The 25,906-nt window shown below is 39.3% G+C and overlaps 1 protein-coding gene across 3 annotated transcripts in view; it reads right to left on the bottom strand.

The window, feature by feature from the left end:
- Positions 1-25,906, bottom strand: part of CAV1 (caveolin 1) — a 36,085-nt gene that overhangs the window by 8,141 nt on the left and 2,038 nt on the right. The gene's annotated exons all lie outside the window — the stretch shown is intronic.

Raw genomic sequence — 25,906 nt, 5'->3', positions numbered from 1 at the left:
TCCTCAGGGACATGACCCTCTTACCCCTCTAGAGGAAGTCTCAGAGCAGGTGTTACTCAGAGCGAACTGTATTTGCTCACATAAATTTGGAGCAGAGCAAGAATTAGAGGTTTCCTTTTGGACAAACACAAAAGCGAAGAAATGCAGGTGCCATTTAGTTTCTTAGAATGGGGATGCTTCAGATGAGGTTGAGCTGCTCCTCAAATGAGCTGATTTTCTGTTCTGTAAACTATGGAACAAGTTGCCCTTCTGGCAAGAATCAGACTCCAAAATCAAAGGCATAAATAAACTTCAGTATTTGTATGTCTTAATAGATGCTTTATAAGGAGTCAAGAGTTTATGTTATTAGATTTTTATAAATGACATTAAATACTTTTGTACAACACTGACTTATGATGCTATAATTTTTGAAACATAAGTTAGCAAAAATCTAGCAGCAGACGTCAAGAAAAGCAATCTGTCTCATTGTGTTTTAATAATAGTTGTTGGCTAGTGCAAGTCATTTTGTTAAATGTATGTGATGGAAATATTAAAAAAGAATTTTCCATGTACACAGGATTAAAAAACATGGGCTCATTTTTTTTGTCTCAAAATTTGGACATTTTATTTCTGGATAAAGAATTTCCAAGAAGGAAACTTTAAGTACATTTGGGATTTAATAAGCAAAGATGCTTGCCTATTCTGTTTCCATGAGAAAATATCATTTTAGATTTTTGTGAAAATTGTGATAAAATTATGAAACTGTGATTATACTGGATATATGGAACACATAAATAATAACAAACAAGATGTTTATAGAAGATGTGTGTTGTCTGCCTGACACCCACAGTCCCACTTTTCTGCCAGTGAAGCTTCATTTGTTCAGGTCATGGAAATAATTCTTTTATCTTAGAGATAAGTTGTAGATGGTTTAGACTTGCCATGGTAATCTTAGTCTCCTTGTCAAGTGGTCAGTTTAGAGTAGACATGTCACCCTATTCTCGCCAATGAGATTAAGTAGAAGTCTGCCGGGCTAGACTTCCGGAAAGCTTTACCTTTCTTATGAAAAGAAACAGAGGCATTTGGTATGGCCCTTTGCCCTTCTTCCTACTTAGAAAATGATGTCTTGCCTTAATGTAGAGAAGTCATCTTTTGACCATGAGGTGACATATATAATTAAAAGACCAAGAGAATAGAAGAAGATGCTGCTTTTGTGCTACCAATCTACTGAAACAATTCAGTAGCTATCTGCCTCTAGACTTCTCCTTATGCTTTTATTTTTAAGCCACAGCTATTCAATTTTCAGCTACCTATATCAGAAAGCATTCTGAAGTGATATAGTAACTAACACTCTTTCCTTTTGGTTAGCATAGTAGGTGTACAACTCCTCATTTATAAACCTAAGTTCAATTAGTAACTTCAGAATCTTTTCAGCACTACTATACTCTACCCCCAGAATACACTCCCTAACCTGTATCAGAAAAGTTTGTTTTAGCAAACCATAAGTAGGATGATAAATTGACAATAAAAAAAGCAAATTCATGTGTTCTGTGATAGACAACATCTAAGATGGCTCCCAACGATCCCTCCTCCTCAACTTCTTGGTATTTATGCCTTTGTGTAACGTTCCCCCCACTTTTGAGTGGGCTGGACTTGTTGATTTGCTTCTAAATAATAAAATGTGGCAAAAATGATGGGGTAGTCTCTTCCATGATCAGGTTACAAAAGACCATGGTATCATCTTCCTTCCTTTCTTGCTCTCTTGCTTGCTTGCTCTGCAGGAAACCAGGTGCTGAGTTGTGAGCTGCCTTTTGGAGAGGTGTGTGAGGAAGTTAACTGAGGCAGAACTATAGCCAATAGCCACTGAGGAACTAAGTCCTCAAACCAGAAGCTTGGGAGGAACTGAATCCTACCAGTGGCCATGTGAGTGAGCTTGGAAGTGGGTCTTTCCCCAGTTGGGCCTTGAGACGAACTCAAGCCCTGCCACGTGCATTAAAGCCTGTGAGAGGCCCTGTACAGAACCATTCAGCTAAGTCACATTTGGATTTCAGATACACTGTTAGATTATTTAAATATTTGCTATACAAAGCCACTGAATTTTGAGGCCATTGGTTATGCAGCTATAGATGACTAATATGATTCTAAAACAAACCACCTTTGATGATCATGTTTTATTTTTCATTATATTATTCTTTTTCTGTTATATAATTCCATTTTCATGCTTATAGAAAAACATACACAGTCAGTCAGTTCAGTTCAGTTGCTCAGTCATGTCCGACTCTTTGTGACGCCAGGCCTCCCTGTCCGTCACCAACTCCCGGAGTTCACCTAAACTCACGTCCATCGAGTCGGTGATGCCATCCAGCCATCTCATCCTCTGTCGTCCCCTTCTCCGCCTGCCCCCAATCCCTCCCAGCATCAGGGTCTTTTCCAATAAGTCAACTCTTCGCATGAGGTGACCAAAGTATTGGAGTTTCAGCTTTAGCATCAGTCCTTCCAAAGAACACCCAGGACTGATCTCCTTTAGAATGGACTGGTTGGATCTCCTTGCAATTCAAGGAACTCTCAAGAGTCTTCTCCAAGTGATGTGATGCTTCAACCACAGTTCAAAAGCATCAATTCTTCGGCGCTCAGCCTTCTTCACAGTCCAACTCTCACATCCATACATGACCATAGGAAAAACCATAGCCTTGACGAGACGAACCTTTGTTGGCAAAGTAATGTCTCTGCTTTTGAATATGCTATCTAGGTTGGTCACAACTTTCCTTCCAAGGAGTAAGCGTCTTTTAATTTCATGGCTGCAGTCACCATCTGCAGTGATTTTCGAGCCCAAAAAATAAAGTCAGCCACTGTTTCCACTGTTTCCCCATCTATTTGCCATGAAGTGATGGGACTGGATGCCATGATCTTAGTTTTCTGAATATTGAGCTTTAAATCAACTTTTTAACTCTCCTCTTTCAACAAGAGGCTTTTTAGTTCCTCTTCACTTTCTGCCATAAGAGTGGTGTCATCTGAATATATGAGGTTATTGATATTTCTCCCGGAAATCTTGATTCCAGCTTGTGTTTCTTCTAACCCAGTGTTTCTCATGATGTACTCTGCATATAAGTTAAATAAGCAGGGTGACAATATACAGCCTTGATGTACTCCTTTTCCTATTTGGAACCAGTCTGTTGTTCCACATCCAGTTCTAACTGTTGCTTCCTGACCTGCATATAGGTTTCTCAAGAGGCAGGTCAGGTGGTCTGGTATTCCCATCTCTTTCAGAATTGAGTGAATATAAATATCCTGCAATCCGGTCCTGGAGTAAAGTCCAGGAATATATGAGAAGGAAATACAGCATTTTAAACTTTCAACAATTCATATTAAACTGAATATTGGAAAAACTGTACACAGTTGATAGTGCTCTCAGTTCATATTGCTAATATGCTTGGATTTCTACCCAGATATGCACCAAAGACTAAGAGTCAGCTCCACCTTGAAGACATGCCACTGAATCTGGACTTTTGATTATGTGTTGAATGCACCAGCACAGGGGTAGTGTGGCAAAGTTAATGGGAGGGAGGGAGAGTACCTGTTAAAATGCAGATTCTTAGGCTCCTTTCAGTCTAGGATCACACTCTCTGGGGTGGGCCTGGTGAATCTTATACAAAAAAGTGAATTAGTGAATGACAACCTCTGTATGGATTTAATGACAGCTTCTTTCTGTTGTCAGTACTCTCTTCCCTCTGTGCCTGGAAGCCCTAATCTGCTTCCTGCTTCTTTCCTGAAACTCCTCCCGTGCCGGCTGGCATATGGAAATTGGTGGATAAAGAATGAATGGAAATTCTTTTGAAAAGCTTTCCCTAATTTAAACCTATAAATATTTATTGGACAAGGATGAATGACTGTTATTATGGAAAACACAAAAACTGGCAATAGAAATCCTGATTTATTTTTTATGATTTTAAACCCAGTATAAACAAATGAATGTTTTAAAAATCAAATACGTACTTCTAAAATCCTACCTACTACATGAACCAAGCCCACACATAGAGAAAGAGGGTTGAAACTAATTTCAAACTCCCCTCAGTGTTCTCATACATATTTCCAACATGTTGAATGGCCTTTGAAGTTAGTGGAATAAATGTGGTCCATGAGTGTGTGGGTGTAGAGAGGGTTGAGAACTAGCACAATTAAATGTTACCAGAACACAAGAACTCTGCCCTAATGCCTAAGTGTTTTCTCAGGGGCAAGGGCAAATATCCATTTGTTTATTGAACTGAGCTGGCATCATTGAGGGGAAAAAGCGGCAGTGAAAGCTGCAGTGTTCTTGCAGCCTCGACTGAAAAGAGGAGGCCTCTATTGTATCCTTAATGCTTGTGATTATTTGGACTTCCAGAAATCTACACAGAGAACTAGGAAGAGTTTAAACCAAGGGTGGGAACACTGAAGTGTTCTTGGATTGCCTTGGGGTAACAGGTGCTAGGCAACTTCACCCTGTGGGAGAGCACTGGGCTGCCTTTTGACCTAAAGGGAGAGGGCTGCATTAGTAATCAGAGTTTCAAACTAGAGAACAGAAAGGTGGGTATTTGCATACTTCTGAGTGACAGGAGAGGGCTGGGTGTACAGGGAAGGGTGCAAAGGGGACCTGTAGCCCTTGACCCGGGCTTCTAGCTGGAACCCTTGAGTCTCTCCCTCAGGATTGCTTCTCAGACATTACAGAGACCTCAGAATAGATATTATACACATTTAGTGTCCTACTTCACTCATCTGCTTCTCTTCACAAAGTTGTAAAGTTCTAGGTTATTTTCATAATAAGAATAGAAAATAGTCTATTAATTCCCTGACAGAAAAGGTCACTTAACTAATGAATGAATGGAGCAAACCAGGATCTAGGGCAAGTTGGTGTCCACTGCATCCATTTTGGTGTCCTCCACAATTCCTGGTAGTATTATGCATACATTAATTAGCAAACATTCCATTTATATATATTTTAAAGGTGCTATAAATAGCCATTGAAAGGCTGTAGGCGTACATTAACCATCATATTATCTACTATGAATTCTAATCCTGATTTCACAAGTACATTTTTATTATCAAACTTTTTGGTATTCTATTTTATTCAAAATTATATTCTTTTTTACCATAGCTCTGTGATACCATGATTTGATCAAAATGAAGTGGAGGGCAAGTTACTTGAAAGGCATGGAAAGCCTACAGAGGAAAGCCTCCTCCTACAGAGGAGGAGGCAATCTGGACTCAGAAGTTTTCAGATTTAAGGAAGAATGATTTAGAAAATACTGATTATGTTGTTGCTTGGTTGAGTTTTGCTGCAATGATCTGAATAACTATAATTGTACCGATGTGGCGCCAAAGCAAGGGGTGTGCACTGGAGTATGCTGAGGAAGGGAAGCAGAGGTAGAAGCAGAAATAGCAGCCCAGCTCCTCAGAGAATTAGTAGAGCACACCAGTGTGGATGAGATGGGGTGAGAAGAGTGAATTTGTCCTTTTGGTGTTTTTAGCCTCCACTTTTCCTCGTGTGTGTGTGTGTTTCTCCAGAGCAGGAGGCCTACAATGCAATTTGTACTTTAGAATGAATTTTGGTGACTATGTTGTCTTTCCTGGCAGAGGCACAGGGACACACAGAGTAAGGCAGAGCATCATTTCCAGTTGCCCTTTGTTGTGTTATTAATGGTCTTAGGGCATGAGTGTGGCATATATATTCTGAGTCAAGAGATTTTTAGAGCCCTTGGAATAGCAATAATAGAGTACTATGTCTCAGTGAGTTCATATCCTGTATGTGAGGACCTTCAAAGCAGGTGTTATTTTCCCCATTTTACAGATTAAGAGCCTGAGCCTCAGGGAGGCTATAATCAGTGACTGAACCAAACACAGGACTTAAGTCTCTTGGATCCTCCGTCATACCACTTGCTTTAATCTCATACCAGTACTCATTCTGTTTATGAAACCCTGCTCATTCAAATAGAGTCAGAGTAAGAATTTCTGAATCTATGTGCCCTGGTTGCTCTCCCTTGCCTGCAACCATGTTTTTCATCCAAATGAACAGAAAATGCTGTCCTGACTCAGCAAATAACCATTTCTAACAGAACAGGGCATGCTCATCCAAGTCGGAGGCTATGGCTGGCCTATTTCTGCTATCAAACCTCCATGTTCAGCATTACCTTCACTCTCCAGCAGCCAAGTTCTTCCCTGCTCAGGACCCCCTGAGTCATCTGACCATCGATTACGGGGTCCCCATTGCCTTGTCACCTCTCTGTGGCTTTTTCTAGTTAACCTTAACATTGGACTTTTCCCCCTATTCCGTTCCTGTTGGGCCAGTGGTTCTCAAACATTAATCCACTCATTTGTTTTCAAAATGCAGATTTCTGGCCACTGAGATTCTGAATCAGTTGTGTCTGAGGGTAGAGTCCAGGTGTGTGTACCTTTTCCCTCATTTTGATACAAGTGGTACAGGGAAGACACTTTGAAAAAAAAAAAAAATTTGTTTGTTGTCTTAGTTCTCTACTGAGAGGATTAAATATCCTAACACTCCGATCTAAGTGGGCATGATAGTAAGTTAGTTACTGTGTTTCTCCCTACTGTTGAAAGGCAATATGGTAACATGGTTGGTAGTTTGGGGGCCACTTTGGATCTCAGCTTTGCTAAGCTTATTAAATCTCCCTGTGCCTTACTTCTTACCTGTAAATTGTAGATATAATAGTATCTACTTCATAGGATTCTTCTGTGTATTAAATAACTTAGGCAAAATATTTGGAACAGTGTCAAGGGCAGTGGTCAATACTGCATTGGGAGCTTCTGGCCCAGGCACCCAAACCAGAAGTGGGGAAGTGTCAGGGATTTCAGTAACAGTGTTGGGAGGATGGAGGAGCTCTTTTGGAACGATAGACCCTCTTGGCATTCCTGAAATCATTTTGTGCAGGAGGGTGGTTATTCTGCATTCTGCCATTGAGCAAATAAGCAGAATTAGTTCATCTCTTGCATGCGCGTTAGCCTTCTGGAGCTTATGACAAACCTGAAGCATACATGCCCTGGGGGAGAAGACGCTCCAGCTGACGAGTGCATGGATGTGTCTGAAAGCGGCAGCAACACCAAGAAGACACGACTCTTTCTTTATATTAATTCCTTTTCGCCTTATTCTTCCTTTGTTTTCACCTTTAGCCTGAAGGGAGCCTCCAGGTGTCTCCATCTTTTGCTCTTTGTATTAGGGAGTATAAATGATCCTTGGGTTTGTATTAAAGTTAAATTTCCCTGTTTTGATAACAAAAATATACATTCATAGTTTACATCCTGTTGTGCCTTGAAGTGTGTTCCCTGTCAAAAAATATACTGAAGTCTGAATCCCCAGTACCTTGGAATGTGACCTTATTTGGAGACAGGATCTTGTAGATGTAATTAGGATGAGGTCACACTGGTGTAGAGTGGGCTCCCCATCTGAGATGGCAGGCATCCTTCTAAGAAAATGGTGTAATGTAAAGACACAAGAAGGCCATGTTATTGATTGAAGTTATGCAGCTGCACGCCAAGGAATGCCAAAGATGGCCAGAAAACCAGGAGAAGTTAGGGAGGGACAAGGATGGATTCCCCTGCAGATTTCAAAGGGCACATGGTCTTGCTGACATGTTGATTTTGGACATCTAGCCTCCAGAACCATGAAACAGTAAATTTCTATTGCTTTAAGCCCCTAGTTTGTAATACTTTTTAAGGCATTCCTTTGAAATGAATATACATCCTTCTGAAATTGTTAAAAACTGTCCTCGATGATGAAATGATTTGGAGGTTCCATAGCATTTTTGTACCTCCTTGAGTAAGCTCAGTACTCTTTCTTCTTGGGATCCCAGGCAGGAACCTAAAACCACATTTGGTGCACCTGAGACCAGTTGACCATAAGCCTTTTGCAGGAATCTGGAACCATCTCTCCCATCTGCATGGCCTCACATTTTCATTATTACAAAAAATACCTAGCTTCAGATGGCTTGGTACAAAGCAGCCTGCATGTGTTTTGATTCCTTTTTTTAAATTTTCAGGCTTCTGGTATTTATTTATTTGGTGGCACTTGTTGATGTCAAGTATTACCGAATAAATGACATGGAACAGCGAACAGTGTAAAAATAAGCCAAGCAAGGGCTGGTGATAGGAGCACTGAGACTAGAGCGCTGAACTTGAACGGGGAAGGAGTCATACCTTGGGGGAGTTTATGTTTGTTATCCTTGAGAAGTAGCTAGAGCCCTTCAAAGTGGTGGGAGCTTACTTCCCAAATAGAAAGTCTTGTACTGTTTAATGCATGGAAATCTTGTTTTATCCAAGCATACAATGATAAGGAATCATCCAGAGGTCTCACTCGCTCACAAAATTCTGTTTACCCTTGGCAGTTTGTTATTCTTTAAGCTTTAGGGCATGCCATAGGATAAATATGAATGATTACCACGCTAAAGAAAATAAAAGCTCTTTCCATTCTATCAAAGACATAAGAAACGGAAATGTCTTCACTGTTTTCAAGCTACCCATTGGTTCACATAGATATTTGTTTGAACCAGAGCTTTTTAAATACTCTTAACTTTTTTTTTCAGTTTCTACAACTCACTTCCTGATGGCAGATGTTGTTTCCTACTATTCACTTAAGTCAAACTAGGGTTACTAATAGCCTTCATCTTACTTCACTACTTGAGTATTTTTCCCTTCAGTGCTTCCAGTCTGTTTATTAAACAAATAGAAAATGAATGAAATAAATCTCTGCAGGTTTGAACATTGCTTGGCTAGTGAGGAAAAGGATTTACACTAGGGTCCTTGTAAGGCCTAAGCAAGGATAATCACAGCCCATTATGTGGCTCCCAAGACACAACTTCCAATCTCTCTTACAGGGTTTCTTCATCTGGGCACTGTTGGCATTTTGGGTCAGCTAGTTCTTTGTTGTTAGGGTGAGGGTTGGGGGGCTGTCCTGGGCACTGTGGTGTGACTCTCAACATTCCTGTCTTCTAACCACCAGATGCCAGTAGCACCTCCTAAATTGTTACAACTAAAAATGTCTCCAGACATTGCCAAATGTTCCCCGTGAGGGGAGCAAACAGTTATCCCTGGTTGTAATCTGCTGCTCTAGAAAATCAGAATACGATTTGATGAGGCTGTAACCTAAACTTTAGAAACATTTATAGACTAGAATGCTTGCATATTTATTTCAGGCATTTTTGGTTTACAGTTCTGTGGCCTTGTGAGTTTATTCAGTAGTTATGAAGTACCTACTTTTTGAGGATGGAATAAATGAAATGAAGAAACAGAACCAGGATAGGATCTATGATTTGGGTACGAGTATCTTTGAAAAGGGGACAGTGCAGATGAAATAGGGATGGCTTCTGGCTGCTCAAGCTTGCTCAACAATCATTATCAAGGAGGAGTGATGTCTTTCTGGGGTACACTTCCTTACTTTTAAGGTAATAGAAGAATCAGTTGTTTTGCCCCTCCCCAAATCACTAACCTCTTGAATTTAGACCAGACCATTTTTTTAATCCAACATACCCTACACTTATTTAATGGTTTGATTGTGTGTGTGAGGTTATTTCTGCTGCTAGGCTATAAGCTCGCTAGAATGTGGTAGATACTAAATTAATGTTTGTTGAATAAATGGATAAATTAATGAACACTTCCATTTGCCAAGTTATATTTCTCTCTTTCTCCTATTTATAAGAGCACAAACTTGATAAAATCTCCTTTAGGAAATAAAGTTTGGAATGTGTTATCTGGCCAGGGACTAGTGATTGCGTTTGTTGACTGCATTCTATTGTCCTAATGCAGTCATAGTAATTTTGGAAAAAGAATGATCAAAGACAGGCAAGACGTCTATTCAGGTTTTGTTCATCATGAAATTTAGGTTGAAACCTATGGAGTTAGATTTAGATTTAAACCTATAGCTTTAGCTTAGGGAGCTGATGAGTTCCAGAGAATGTTCAGGGCATCTGGAATTCGAACAAATTCATGTTTTCCTTCATATTCATACAGCCAGGGTGCTAAGTGATGGAATTAAAATCACATAAGGTCTTAAATGCTGAACTGTATATGGGTCAGAGAGAAACAGACTCTATAGCTGGGTAATGGGAAAATCTGATTCAAAGTCATAGTGCTTCTGCCCTGTAGTTCTTAGTCATCTGATCCTATTGCTCACAGATGGGCTGTTAAAAAGAACTTCAGAAATGTGGCCGTATGAACTAGGTGAATTTGACAACTGTCAGCACTCAGAAAGTCTGAGCATTTTCTATTTAGCTAGACCTTCTTAACACCATTGCTTTAACTAAAGTTGCAAGTGATGATGCACTCTTCTGTTATGTGAACCAAGAGGAATTGGCTGGTTAAAAAAAAATAAAAAGTACGGAAAGTTTGTAACCAACTTTGGAACTGATCTATCTTGGAACACAAACAGCCAATTTGGAGGCACGGGCAATAAAAAGAAAGACCACAGAGTTCTGAACCCAAATGAGAAGGGGAAATGAACTCCAGTTCTTGATCTTCTTCAGGACCAAATGTTTGTGTGTGGTATATTTCTATTCAGCACACCATCTGTTGATAGCTCAGTATTTCAAAAATGACTAATTAAGTCCCACAGCCTTAATATTAAAAGTGAAAATGACAACTGGTAAAATCTAGGAAGAAGGTAATAAAAATAGTATTGATGAGGGGTCCTCCACCCTTCTCTCTGCATGGACTTTTATGTGCTTTTATAGTGTTCCACACTTATAAATACTGGTTAACTGGAATCACAGAATTTTAGAAATAAAAAGTGACTTAGAAATCTTCCAGTTCAACTTCTTGATTGCTATAGATGATGAAACTGCTGTCCAAAGGATCCAAGTGACTTTTCCAAGGCCCAAGGTAATACTTGAGGTCAGTGTCCAAGAGAGGGCTGCAATTCAGGTTTCCTCTGAGACTCAGTTTCCCCATCTGTTCTGAGGAATGATTGGCATCAGTAAAGTACTTCTCAGTGACTTGGGGTCTCTTCTCTGTGCCAGGCCTGGAGAAATGTAGGACACTGCCATCCCTAGGTCCAGTGAAGCTTCCTGTGGCCTCTACACCATTAGGAGAGAAACCAGTGCATGTTGTCAGCTCCATTCCTAGTATATGCCTGAGCCATGAACCCAAGTTAAAAAAGGGATGACAAGGATGATGTTCTGACTCTTAACCAGCTGACCTTCCTCTTGGAGAGAATAGAAAGAATGAGCAAAAGAAAGGGAAAAACATAAGGACTGAATTACGTAAGTAACATGAGATGTATCCTACGTACAAAGTCTATCTTATATAGCTGCTAGAGCAGAGTTCCAGAAAGCATTTTTTTAATAGGAATTTGAGTGACAAGCATCATATTCCAATAAAAATTCTAAGGACTCTGCCGGATGAGGACCTAGAGAAGTAATAATTTTCCCACTGTAGTGCTTACAGTTTTGTCATGATGCGTGGTTTTATTATATAGAAATTCTGAGTTGAAACCAGACTCAATTCCAGCTGTACATTAGCATCACCTGGGGAACTTTCCAAAAAATAAAATTAATAATACATAGGCTTGGGCCCCATCCTAGACCAATTCGATCAGAATTTCTAAGGATGGGGCATGCACAACAGTATTTTAAAATATTCCCCAGATGATTTGCAACTAGTATAAAGAACCACTGGTCTACAGTCACAAAACAGCCACCCTCTGCAGAAGCCACACTGTCTCATGAGTTTACATCACAATAGGGGTTTATACAAGCTGCAAAATTGTGTGAATATGCAATGTGTAGGAGGGAGTGGATGGGCAGGCTTGCCATAAAGATAATGTTTCATACTGACCTTTTGGAACATACAATGCATGCATTTTTCAGTGTTCTACTTTCAGATGTTTACCACTTGCATTCTCAACCACTGTTAACACAATGCCACATCAACTCCTCTTTGCCCCCAAACAAACCAGGTATCCTGCAGGAATAGAGGAAAGTGTTCATACATATGCCTATGCTTAGTTATGAGACTCTGTGTCAGTATTCTTACACACCAAAATGTAATTGTAGAGATAGAAGGTTTTGAGAAGCTACATAGACAAATTAGGAATTTAACACACAACTGTTACAAAACAACCTCTTGTGACACATTCCTGGGATTAACCACTCATTACTTGGAATTTCTTCTCCCACGTAATCTTTTTTTTTTTTTTTAACTAACTCTTTCCTCCTTTTTCCTTGTCCTGAGTGGTGATTGCATCTGAGCAATAATTCCCTTGTAAGTCTCATAAGATCCTAGCAATAACTAAAAGCAGCTGACATTTTATGTCCCTTTCAACTCTTGTAACAAATTGCCAGACAAGACAGTCCCTCCCCAGCCCTACCTGGGTGTTTCTCTTCATCCCTGTCTCTTTCCTTTTGCTCTTCTATAGGATCTTTCCAGCATCTCCACCTCCTTCATAAGCTCAAAACAGAACCCATATTTAGAAAGTCTGATTCGTAGTAAATAAAGTAGAGAATCTTGTCTATGACTTTTTTTTTTTTTTGGATTGCATTCTCCTTTTGAGTCTATTTATTATATTTCCTTTAAAATATCATTAAATTATTGAGATGTTTTTCAGGAATAATTGATAAGACTTAGTTTGGGTCCCCTATTGCCCAAGGGGTATGGGACTTGATGGATTCATTCAAGGGTATGTTTACAATAGTGATTTTCACCCAGGAGACCTTGGTCCCTTAGCGGCTAGGGAATTATTACAAAGGGTTTCTATATCCATTGTGTTCACCAAGCATCTTGATTTTCCACATCACAAGCTTCCACAGAAATACCAGGAGAAACCCTCTCCTGGTATTTTCTTATTCTTCATATTTTTGCCTATTTGTTTCCCAGTTAACAGCTATGTGTTGTATTCCCAGTCTTTTAACATTGTCTCACTTTGTATTGGTTTTGAATCTTATTTGTATCGAATATTTGTAACTTGCCAAAAATCAATTTGATATTATTTTTATCATAGATGTTAGCAAGGTTGTTATAATTAGTGTCATTTGTAAGTTGAGAGTCCTCTTAACTTGCTCATGCCACTCATTGATAAAATGGTAAATGTCTAAAACTGTGTTCCTGGTTGTGTATTAGATACGAGTCACATCTAAAATCCACATTACACATCAGCATCCTTTTTTAATGGCAGCTTTCTAGTTCTACCTATGCTTAACTGAATAATGATTTATATTATTATTTAATTTATATTATATTATTAATAATTATATTAAATTATTATTAATTTATATTAAATTATCCCGATTTCCTATACTTTCTTGATAGGGAAACTATTTGGAATCAAATTGACATGTCTTGGGGCTTCCCTGATGGCTTGGATGGCAAAGAATCTGCCTACAATGTGGGTAACCAGGTTTGTTCCCTGGGTTGAGATGATACCCTGGAGAAGGGAATGGCTACCCACTCCAGTGTTCTTGCCTGGAGAATTCCATGGACAGAGGAATCTGGTGGGCTACAATCTACGGGGTCGCAAAGAGTTGGACACAACTGAGCGACTACCACTGACGTGTCTTACTCTTTTCCTTATTATAGTAAATCCACCTTGTATCACAGGAGATGAGAGAAAGAAGTGTGTCTGGAAAAGGAGCTAACATTCACTTGGCCCAGATAGCAATAATGAAACAAATGATGTCTGACTCCTAGAAATATTGAAGTGTTTTGCTTATTTTGTTTTGTTTTGTTCTGTTTTGCTCCTGAGAAGAGATCTGAAATCTCTGAGAGACCACCTATGAGGTACAAAGAAACTTCTATGCTGTTGAAATGGTAGATTAACAGTCACCACCTCCCAGCTAGTAAAATCTCAGAGCTCTGTATAATTAATATATAGAAGTAATAAAATGAAAGAGCAGGAAGATGAGGCTTCGGATTTTCAAAGCTGTTGTCTTCTTTAAGCTTTGTTTTTTTCTTCAGGTTTTGGATTTTTCTTCAGGGCTCTCTCCTGACCTAGTCATTCCTCTGATGTTGACCCCTGCAATTGCCCAGAGGTATATGGAGAGTTGACAGGAAGTCCTCCTACCCCTCTCTTGGCAGGGGAGTTCTCACATGGCCTAAGACCCAACTCTCAGCCTTCATACTTCTGGCCGTAGGAGACAGTGCCAAGCTGTAGCAGTGGTATCTCTTGGCATTCTGGGAATCTGCCTGCTCTGCCTGCCATCTATTTAGGAGATTCGCCTTATCCTGCAGGCCCTGGGAAATTGTCCAGGTGTCTTAGCTGCTTATAGGAAGGCTCAGGAGAGGCATATTTGTGTCCTCTTCAAACTGAGGATTAAAAAGAATTTTTAATAATAAATATATATACATGTTAGAACGAGTTTTCTCTTTACCTGAGATAGAATGAATGTTTTTAGATTTATTTCTTAATTATTTGGAAATGTTTTTCCTTGTAAGGCTTTAAATGTGGCCACCACAGAGAAAAGGAACAAAGGAAGCCAGTGACATAACCCTACTGTCTTTTCACTCACGTAAAACAGTCAGTTAAAAAAGAAATTTCAGATTCTTTTCAGCAGATTCAGTTCGGCATCCGTTTTCTGATAGCAGACTCAGTCGGGGCCCTGGGTAAGCACCAGGCAGCCACAGTCCTGAGACCACAGGGAACCACTATTCTGTTCTGAAGGACTCACACATGATGTGGGAAGAGAAGTGGGGAGAGAGCCATGAGGATAGGGAAGCAGAATGCTTAGAGGGCTGTGATACATGCTAAAATAGACAAAAAACCACAGTGTGCTGGGAGCCAAGGGAAGAGACGATCAGTTCTGATGAGGGCCGTCAGGGAGGGCTGACAGAGGCCCAGACATCTGAGGTGAGGCTTAGCAGGTGGCTGTGGTTCTGTCAGGCAGGTTCTGGTGTACCAGGATGCATGGCAGGCTCCATGCATGCTGCAGAGTAAGTGCTTCCTAAACATTTGCTGAATGGGCTTTCTGGGGAGCACTTTATCTGAGAATGTCTCTCATTCCTACCTTTATAGCTAGAATAAGAGAAAGGTTTACCCAAAATGTTTTGGTGAACTGGTGGTTGTTAACTGTTTTAGACAATTTCTCCCTACATATTAGCAAGAAGCCTGACACTAAGAACAAGTGAGAAATAGGGATCTGTTGACCATCCAAAATAACTGTCAATGAAATCCAATGAATGCAGTTCCATTTCCTGAACACGTCTTGGTATGCCCATTTCCAGCTATATATTATTGCTAATAATATAGAAAAGGCAAACAGTAAGCTATGATTGACAGAACATTTTAATTGTTTTTCTGAGAGATTAATGGTGCCTTGTAAAATGCACTATTAAGTCTGTTCCTTACTTCTGGTATTTGTTTTTGAGAACAATTACGTAATTATAGGGAGGAAGTCTCAGAGAAACTTCTTTTAGGATTAAATAGGCATTTCTCCCACCAGCATAAAACTAGGGGTTTTCTCAACTGTTTCCTATTTTTACAATGTATTCCTGTAATGGCATGAATATCTGAGCAGACAAACTGAGAACCTTAAATGAAGCTGTTAAATGCAAAGTGCATGTCAGGACCTGCTTCATTTACTCACACCTACCCCTACAGCCCAGGAGCTATGGCCAACCTGGGCAGTCAGGGTGCTTTAAAGGTTCAGGTAATTCAACACAAGCTAGCAGCTTGTCTCATCCCAAACGTGTATTCCATTTCTAATCACTGGGACACATCCCTATTTTGTACCCCTCATCTGTCTTTGGGATTTGACCTTTGCTGCCTTGTTGGGAGCTTGCTCACCCACTGTGAGGTTTTATCTTGGTCTTTACATTAGTCCTTTCTCCTCTTCCCCCAACTCACCTACCAGGATCTAAAGTTTGGCCTTAGAACTGTAGACCTGTCACTTCACAAATAGACCATGTCTGGAATCCCCCCTGCCGAATGCTGCTCAGCCGCTATGAGAACACGGTCATGTCTTTCCTTTCCTTGCTATGGAGACACCATTGTCTGCTTAGATCGTGATCTATTACAGAGAGGCACTGGAGCACGTGATTGAGAACCCTGGTCCTGAGGTCTGGGTTCAAATTCTGAGTGTACCATTTCCTACCTATGAAATCCTGAGCAAATGGTTAGACCTGAATTTGCTTATCTACCAGGTGAATATAACTGAAAATAATACTACCTCCTCAAAGGGCCATTGGAAGAGTAAGTAAAATAATCTTTACCAGCAAGCTAGCTTATACAAAGTACTGGAGAAAGCTCTCCATGCCTATTTCACTATCACCTGTACATTTGGCACCCCTTGGTTTGCCCAGTGCAACTTTCTATTAACAGAAGTTAATTTCTATTCTATTCAAATTCCTTTCTATTAACAGAAGTCTTATCTCATCAGGTCACTTCCTGGCCTAAAAACACCTGTGTGGGTTGCTGTAGACTGCAAAGGGACAAATGCTCTGGCTGGGCACAGAAGGCCTTGCTGATCTGGCTCCAGCTTGGATCCCTTGCTCTGGCTACACTGACCTGCCACTGGTGCCCAAAACATGCTAGGTGCCCCCAGGCCTCCATACCTTTGCTCCTGCTGCTCCCTCTGGTGGCATCCATTTCCTGTCATGTGTGCCTGGTGTTCAGCTTTAGAGACTGTTGCGAACTCTCTGCTTTGTGCCCAGCTATAGGCCATCCCCAGGTTACGGTGACCACACTATTTCTTTGCACGTGTACTTTCCTGATAACCTCTAAACCCCTTGGGGGCAGGGGCTGAGAATTAATAGTCAGTGCCTAGACCTGATCATATCATTAGATAAGCCAGCACTATGCAAAGCAATGGATGTGGTGGGTCCTGGAGTTGGCATTTGTAAAACCTAGTCCAGCAGAGAGTGAGTGGCAGGGCAGGGAGAAGGGGCCTTGTTGTCCTTTCTTTATCTTTATTTCTTTCCCTCCCAGTTTCCTAGTTTCTCACTACTTGGGTTCAGAAGTCAGCATCTTTTTTAGTTCTTCACTATAAATGAGAAATTGTGTTTGATGCCTACATCAGTGAGATGACCTAGTGCAGTATCTGGATGTAGTTTATCTTTTTATATAGAATATATCAATGTCTATTTGTATTATAATGCCCTTGCTGGGCTCAAGAAAGGTTTATATACTGAATGCACTTTTAAAAATTTCACTTTTAAATTGCTATAATATATTAAGCACCTACATACACTATCAACACTTAAGTCTTATAAAAATTAAAAATGACTTGCTCTTCATTACCTAAATAGCTAACAATGACTAAGGGGAAGCTCAGTTGTTTAGGAACATGTACTTCCCTTGCTATGAAATAATGACTGACAAGAGACGTCTTCTCAAGGCTCAGTAAAGAAAACAAAATGTATTTTATATCTAAAACATCAACATAGGAGAGGCAGGAAATATGTATTATGTGCAGGTGTAAATCTGTTCTACCAATTAAATTCCCTTGGTAGTTGCACAGTACATGGATCATGCAGATTTCCTTTAGGACAAAATTAAAAGCACTTCCCCCACGCTAAACAATGGCTCATATGAAAGCACGCCATTTTATGTTTCCTGGACTGAATAAAAAAAATCAAAACTATTTTAAACATTTTAATCTTTGATTGATGCTGCTGCTGCTACTCTTTGATTGAGTACCTGACAAAATATGTATTGGAAGGATGTTGGTTTCATTAACCCTGTGTTGCAGGGAAAGAAACTTAAGGTCTGAGGGTAGAGTAGATTGATACTTAAGAGCATGTCATCCAAATTAGAGTGCAGCTTGATGGCCCAGTGAAGGATAAGAGAAAGTGACACTGGCGACTGGAGAGGAACAAAAAGCATGACATTCCTAGAATGTGGAAATTTTGCCCACTTGCTAAAAAAAATAATGTAAGCAAGGACTTCTGGTGAATTCCAGGTATAGGAATCAGTTACAGGTCATTGCCAATTCATTCAAGAGGATATACTTTTTCTTCCAAACTGGGACACTTCTAAGCATGAAAAGGGCACTGTTAATAGTACTCAGGGGCGTGGGACAACCTAGAACATATAGCTACCCCAACCCTAGGTCATCCTGAGGCTCTAAGCTTGCAGCTGGTTGTAAGCCCAAGTAGCCTCAAGGGATGAAGGACCATTGAGCAAGGCTGATTTGGGAACTGTCTATGGTGTTTCAAAACTCCCTGGTTTAAATCGGCCTAACCTTCACGTGGGGCTTCCAGGTGGCACTAGAGGTAAAAAACCCACCTGCCAGTGCAGGAGACATAAGAGACCAGGGGCTGAGAATCAATCCCCTGGAGGAGGGCATGGCAACCCACTCCAGTATTCTTGCCTGGAGAATCCAATGGACAGAGGAGCCTCGCAGGGGTCGCAAAGAGTCAGGCACAACTGAGCTACTTAGCACGCATGCACACAACCTTCAAGTATTCTGGCAGGGAGAACATCTAGACTACACAGTGTGACTGTTCTCTTAGGATAGTAACATCCAGGTGTATATCTTTAAGCTGACCTTGGGTACAATCATTTCTAAACTTGACTTCACAATCTAGGGATCCAAGACCCCCTAGTTTAGGCGCCTCATTCCTATATATGCCTAATTAAGTAGCTCTGTAGTGGGTCCAGGTATCTGTATTTTTAAAAACTCCTATGATGACTCTGATGCCCGGTGAATATAAAAGCCCTCTTGGGTTTGCAAAGAGGCAATGAGGTTTTTAAAAGGTTGGAAATTTTAAATTTTCAATAGAAAGATTAAAGGTTCAGCACTAATATGGGAATAGAGAATATTAGAGAACTGAAATATTTTCTATAATAAGTTAGTTACTATTTTTATAGGACCAAAACAAGGGCAAATTGTTTTAAAAAATATATGCTCCTTATTTCCCCTAGTCTTATTTACTGAGGCATTTTAAAAAGACAGTCCTGAAGGTTTAAGATCTTAACAGACAGTTCAGTTCAGTTCAGTTGCTCAATCATGTCCAACTCTTTGCGACTCCATGAATCGCAGCACACCAGGCCTCCCTGTCCATCACCAACTCCTGGAGTTCACCCAAACTCATGTCCATTGAGTTAGTTGATGCCATCCAGCCATCTCATCCTATGTCGTCCCCTTCTCCTCCTGCCCCCAATCCCTCCCAGCATCACAGTCTTTTCCAATGAGTCAACTCTTCGCATGAGGTGGCCAAAGTATTGGAGTTTCAGCTTTAGCATCAGTCCTTCCAAAGAACACCCAGGGCTGATCTCCTTTAGAATGGACTGGTTGGATCTCCTTGCAGTCCAAGGGACTCTCAAGAGTCTTCTCCAACACCACAGTTCAAAAGCATCAATTCTTTGGCACTCAGCTTTCTTCACAGTCCAACTCTCACATCCATACATGACCACAGGAAAAACCATAGCCTTGACTAGATGCACCTTTGTTGGCAAAGTAATGTCTCTGCTTTTGAATATGCTATCTGGGTTGGTCATAACTTTCCTTCCAAGGAGTAAGCGTCTTTTAATTTCATGGCTGCAGTCACCATCTGTAGTGATTTTGGAGCCCCCCAAAATAAAGTCTGACACTGTTTCCACTGTTTCCCCAACTATTTCCCATGAACTGATGGGACCAGATGCCATGATCTTAGTTTTCTGAATGTTGAACTTTAAGCCAACTTTTTCACTCTCCTCTTTCACTTTCATCAAGAGGCTTTTTAGTTCCTCTTCACTTTCTGCCGTAAGGGTGGTGTCATCTGCATATCTAACAGACAGTAGAATTTGATAAAGGAATTTCCGCAAAAGTTTTCAAAGGAAACTGTGTGAAGAGAGGCAAAGGAGATAGTCAAAAACTCTGTGGGCCGTGCTCCTGTCTACTTTTGTTCCAACAGTCATGTGCAGTGCAAAATAGTAGGTATATAATAGTCATTTATTGAAAGATAAATGGGTTTGAGGGAGGAATGCTATTATATGAGAATGACTCTCATTCTTTGCTTTATGGTTAGAGAAACTGAAGCATAGATACATAAAATAGCTTTGCTAAAGTATTTTTAGGGCTGGGGTTTACTAGCTTTCAAACAAGTTTGCTCTTTGTTTCTAAGTTCCACTCTTGGGGACTGCTGAGGCTGAGAAACCCGTTGTCCTGACATAACTTTCCCTCTTCCTTGGTGTTCAGTCCCACACTAATGGGATTAGACATTTTCCAGTTAATAGAGACCACAAAAGCATTTGGTCCTTAGGTTAAAACCAAAACTGACCTGATTATTGTGTGCATGCCTTTTCTTGATTTTTAAAGAAACAGAATTTTGTGTCTAATATATTTAAGAATCATTACTTTCAAGTTTTAAAAAATAAAGTTATCAAAGTCTCAAAAATGTATTTTCCTGACACAATACTCTTTCTACTGTCAAGGTGCCACTGAGCACCTATGGTTAAGCATATTTCTAGAGGCTGATGGTTAAGCTTTTGATAAAGGCTTTTTTAAAAAAATAAAAACTTCTTTTAACAGAAGTATAGTATGCAAATCTTTTTCTCTAGGGCCCCATATATATATGGGGTCCAAAAAGTGGAAGAAGAGAGTGTATTTCTTGGTCTAAATCATCTTCGTATGAAAAGAGCAGCCCTACCCTTTTCCCACTGCAAATTTGGCCAGGAGAATCATGAAAGAGCCCAGGACCCCATGGTTCAGGGCACACAGCCCTATTCATCGTGGGACCAGCTCACTCTAAACATTTCATCATAGAGAATGATAACTTATGCTTAAAAGTAGGGCAAACTAAAAAGCAGTTTCATGTGGAATATGAAAGTGCTATTTTATGAACCTGAGTGGGCAGGATGCATAAGCAGGTGGTTTTATAAATTACTGAACTTTCCAGATGCTGCTTACTCTTGCAGCTGTTCTTACTTCAAGCCACTTTAAAATGTAGCCAACACTGCTATTAATCGGAAGAAAACCCCGCATCATTAACTTTTTAATAATTCAAGAATATTTGGTGTATTTTTTCTTAAATTTTAATAAATAATATGAAAGTTTATTCAGTTTGAACCAAAGTTGAGCTAATGCTTCAATAATTTTTGACTGAAATTATGAGGTAGAGAAAGAAAAAAAATAACACTTTCTTTTAACAAGCATTTAAAATGTATATCATTGTTGACTAACCTTGAAAATATTTCAGATGGTTAAGAATGAATAATGTCTCCCATTTTAATATCGTTATTTGCTCAGTGATGTGAGAATAATTTCCCACCAAACATGACCACAGTGCTCTTTTACAAACTGGGGATTCTGAATGCCCTGCATGATCTTACATGTGGCATAATATTAATAACCATCTTGTGCGCCTATCTCCTGAACAAACAAATAAACAAAACCAATACCAGTTCCAACAGAAGAGACTATTAACATGGTGCTGAGTGCTTTGGGTCAGTCTGATCTTTTAAATCTTGTGCTCTGATTATAAGTATAGTAAGCAAACATAAAATTTAAAATTGGTTATGTTGATATTAATCACTAATGGCTCTAGAATGCTTTATAGTTGAAAGGGATCATGGTGGCTTTAGGCTGTTATTTTGAAACCAAAACTGGTCTGATTACCATTTGTATGTTTTTTCCTTGATTGCTAAAGAAAACTTTGTATCTGTGTATATTTAATAATATTACTTTAAAATTTTAGAAAAGAAAGTTATAAATGCATTATCTTTATTTTCAAAAATATCTTCTCTAAGATGTCTTGATTTGTCTCAGAGCTAGGCTCAGAATTCTCCTTTAAGGACAATAATCACATAATCTTATCTATTCATCCCTTATGATATGTGAAAATATCTGTTTTTGTACAGTAACCATGTGAACATGTGTATAAAAATTTAACCTTTCTTAACCCTTAAATTTCTCTTAATGTTAAAAAAAAAAAAGGAATTGGAGGTTAACTTGATGACCATTACATTCTCTTCTATTTCTAAAATTCTGTCTTTTTGTGCTTATGTTGTTTTATTCCAATGCCACCACATCCTGTTCTTCTCATTTCATGTCTGGACCCTGATGCAGTTACATCATAACTGCTCCTCATCCAGACTGGCTACCTTTTTATTACATCTTGTACCTCCACCAGTCATCTTCCAATAAGCCCCACCTTCATCACGTCATCCCAAGCTTGAAGTTTTCTTGGCTTCTCACTGCTGACATAATACAGTTCAAACTTATCAGGAATACTGGACTTAGGGCTCTATCATCTGGCCACACTCAGTGTTTTCCTCTTTATGACCTGTGACTATGCCACATGAACTCTAATGTCAGTCAAAATGGGCTACTAAACCTCCTAGACTTATGTCCTGTGTGGGACATTCCCATCTCCATGCTTTTTCATTAAGAATGTTCTCCTGTAATTTTCTCACCTATTTGAACTCCATCTATCCATTATGACCCAACTCAGATTGTATCTCCTTCATGCCCTTCTCCATTAAACTTTCTATAGTATATCCTTCTCTCACCTTATTGCCCTATCCAAGTAGGGTCTCCCTAACAATATCAGTTCCATTCACTTTTTAAGAAACTTTTAAAAAAAACTTTAAAATAAAATAAAATAAACTTTACTGAGGGATAATGGACAAATATAATATTTAAAGTGTACAACATGATGACTTGATATACATGCATATTGCAGAATTATTACTAAGATCAAGATAATTGATATGATTCAGTTTTGAATAAACTTTTCATTATGCAATGCTAAATACTATTTTCTTTTAATTTATTATAGTATCTGAGTGCATGCTAAGTCGCTTCAGTTGTGTCTGACTCTTAGCGACCCCGTGGACTATAGCCTGCCAGGCTCCTCTGTCCAGGGGATTCTCCCGGCAAGCAGATTGGAGTGGGTTGCCATGCCCTCCTCCAGGGGATCTTCCCGACCCAGGTATTGAACCCAAGTCTCTATGTCTCCTGCATTGGCAGGCAGGTTCTTTACCACTGAACCACCTGGGGAGCTCTTATTATAGTATATATTTGGTTTGTTTCCAAAATAATGATGAGAAGCATTATAATAGAGGGCACATAAAACAACATGCCAGTTGAAAAAGTGAAAATTCAAAACCATATGTGAGAGAATAAGTAACATGGATTAGTGAAACTTAAAATCTAGTTATATGTTTCCTGGCAGTCAAAGTTAAAAAAAAAAAAAGGACCAATTAGTTAATATTTGGCAGTGACTTACTGTTGTGATCGTGTATGTGTGTGTGTGTGTCTGTGTGTGTGTGTATTTTTAATCTATATGCATCTCATCTTCATCATTTCTAATCTTTGTGATTTCTAGGGCTTATTTTAGGAATTACCCTTGTAGAACATAGCTCAGTGTCTATTATAGCATATGTTAGGAATTTAATAAATTGATCAATGGCTATTGTGATACCAGAGTAATAAATCTGAAGCCATTTTCTTTATTAGAAAATCAAAATAGTACACAGTAAACATATGAATGAAGAAGATAGAAATCTCAGATGGAGAATGGAGGGTCTGGAGGTATGACTATTTTAATTAGAGGAAATTTTTAAAATAATCTATCACTGACTTTTTTTTGGATAAATACCTATACAGACATCTTACAACAAACCTTTAGTGAAAGAAGAAACCAGTTTTATTGGAACTAAATTGTAGTCTAACTTATGTTATTATCACCAGTGGAATAGGTAATAATACTCCACCTTCTTGAATATAAATTCATGGCACCTCTAGCTTTTGAGTTTTCTTCTCCACCCTAAATAGCTGTTTTATGAGACTAAAGGATACTGTAGAGACACACGGGGCTGCTCCTTACACTTACATCTATGTTTCATTTATTCTCCACCTACAAGTTTCTAACTTCGGTATGGGGACATTTTTAGAGAGAAGTAATTGAAATTACTGTCCAATAGTAATTTCCATGAAGGTGGAAATATTCTATATCTGTGCTATCCAATATGGTAGCTACTAACCTTAAGTGTTGAGAACCCAAGATGTAGCTAGTGTGACTGAAGAACTGTATTTTAAATTGCATTTAATGTCAATTACTTGTAATGTAAATCGAAATAGCCACAAGTGGCTAGTGACTACAGTATTGGACAGAACTGACAGCTTTTACAGAGCTGCTTACTTTTAGAATAGACTTTTTCTTACCTGACTGGGTAGCTCTAACAGTACATTCATTTGACCACCACTTCTTTATGAAATTTTAAGTTACCAGGCATTAAGAGTGAAGCTTTGAGTGCCTTTATTATTTTAAGAAATATATATTGTCAAAAGTAAAATTTGCAGAGATTTATTATTTACTGTCATGGTAACACGGAGAGGATGGTCACTGTTTCTATCCTTACATTTATGATTGGACTCAAAGAAAAAAAATATAAGATAGGCATCTCCACTGGGCACAGGCCCCCTTTCCCAGCCCTACTGGCAGATGGTACTCTTTGGGTCTTTCTTTGCAGGGCATTCTCAAAAGGCCTTTTTAAGCAAGACCTCTAAGTAAGTGGTCCTACGAAATTCTTCTCAAAGTCGATTTTTCTGATTGTCTTGTTTTGCTCATAGTTCTATGAGAAAGTGGGTAGGATTTGTTTTCTCTAGGCCATCAGAAGCTTGCTCTATCTCCTCCTTTTAATTTCTTTAATATGAAGATCTCCACACTTGCTCTTTGAAATGCTATTTTGTAAACTGCTATTTCCACTAAGCCTGTTATGCCTTTTTTCCATCTGTCTTGAAGTCTCTTTTCCCAGTGGGGCCTTTCTTTCTCAACTTAGTCATGCTATGTGTAGAGACCCACATCCACACTACTGGCCTCTCTGACTCATCCTGGGAGGTTCTCTTGCTCCAGGAATCCCTCTCCACTGCAGGGGAACAACAGGGAGGCTGAGATGAAGCTAGGCCTTTCTGAAATCTGCCTCTTTTCCTGACACTTTTCCTTCTTGTTCAAAGCTACATGAGAAGGGAAACAAGCAAAATGCCCTTTGCTCCTTTAAGGTAATGTTTTTAATAAATAGTTTTTAGCAATTCTAATTTCCAGTTTATAAGCTACTTTTGTTGTTGCTGCTGCTTTTAAGTATTCCATAATCTGGCTAGTAGAAAAGTCTGCTAAAGCTCCAATTTTCCTTTTTCCTCCACCAACAAGCCAAGAGATTCAATTCTGACTGTTCCATTTTCCTTCCAGTTACAGATTAAATTGTTCCCCTTTTTGAAATATATTATTCATAAATGTGAACAGTCTCTAAACTAAGGCTCCTCCCATCCTGGATAGGATGCTGAGTAGGTGGAAACTGCTCATCCACCCCATTGGCTGCCCCAGGGGTCTTCACACTTTAATCTGGTCAAGGGCCAGGAATTCCCTTGACCTTCCCTTTTCTTAAAAGAAAACCCTCTGCCAAGGATGGCTCAGGACTATGATTTTCCAATCAAGATGGGTTCAAGCAACAAATTCCTCTGATAAGATTTACTAAAAGGGTCAAAGTTGAATAACACAATGGTAATTAAAAACTGACCACCCAGTCAGGTCTAAGTTTAGCCAATACCCATTCAATTAATCTGTTTTTAATCTCACCAAGCACATCCTGGAAATATAAAAAGGAACTCCAACCTGAATGTCCCATAAGCTCAAGAAGCAACTCTCCACAACTAACTAGAGGTCTATAGGAGAAATCAAAAGGCACATATTATTTTTGGTTGTGTAAATATGCTTAGCTGTGTACAACAAACACCATGTTTTTTCCAATACCCTTCTTATAAATATTAAATATTCGATTCTATTCTGCATATATATATGCACACATACATATTTCATCTTTAGTCAGGAGCATTTCCAACCATATTTTTAAGAAAATTATTTCAGGTTATCTTAATTTTAACTGGGGGAACCTGCCCCCTTAGTACTCCGGTTGCTACCTTTGGCATAATACCTTACAAAACCATCTCACTGCTTATTAATTCTATATGCAGTGGAGCACCACGCTTCACTTAGACTTTCAACCTGAAGTCGGAGAGAGGATGACCTGCAGAGCAAA

The sequence above is a fragment of the Bos indicus x Bos taurus genome, chromosome 4 (assembly GCF_003369695.1).
Source record: "Bos indicus x Bos taurus breed Angus x Brahman F1 hybrid chromosome 4, Bos_hybrid_MaternalHap_v2.0, whole genome shotgun sequence".
In the NCBI taxonomy this organism is placed as follows: Eukaryota; Metazoa; Chordata; class Mammalia; order Artiodactyla; family Bovidae; genus Bos; species Bos indicus x Bos taurus.
The sequence above is the reverse complement of the archived record's forward strand: the minus strand, read 5'-3'. Positions and strand labels throughout refer to the sequence as shown.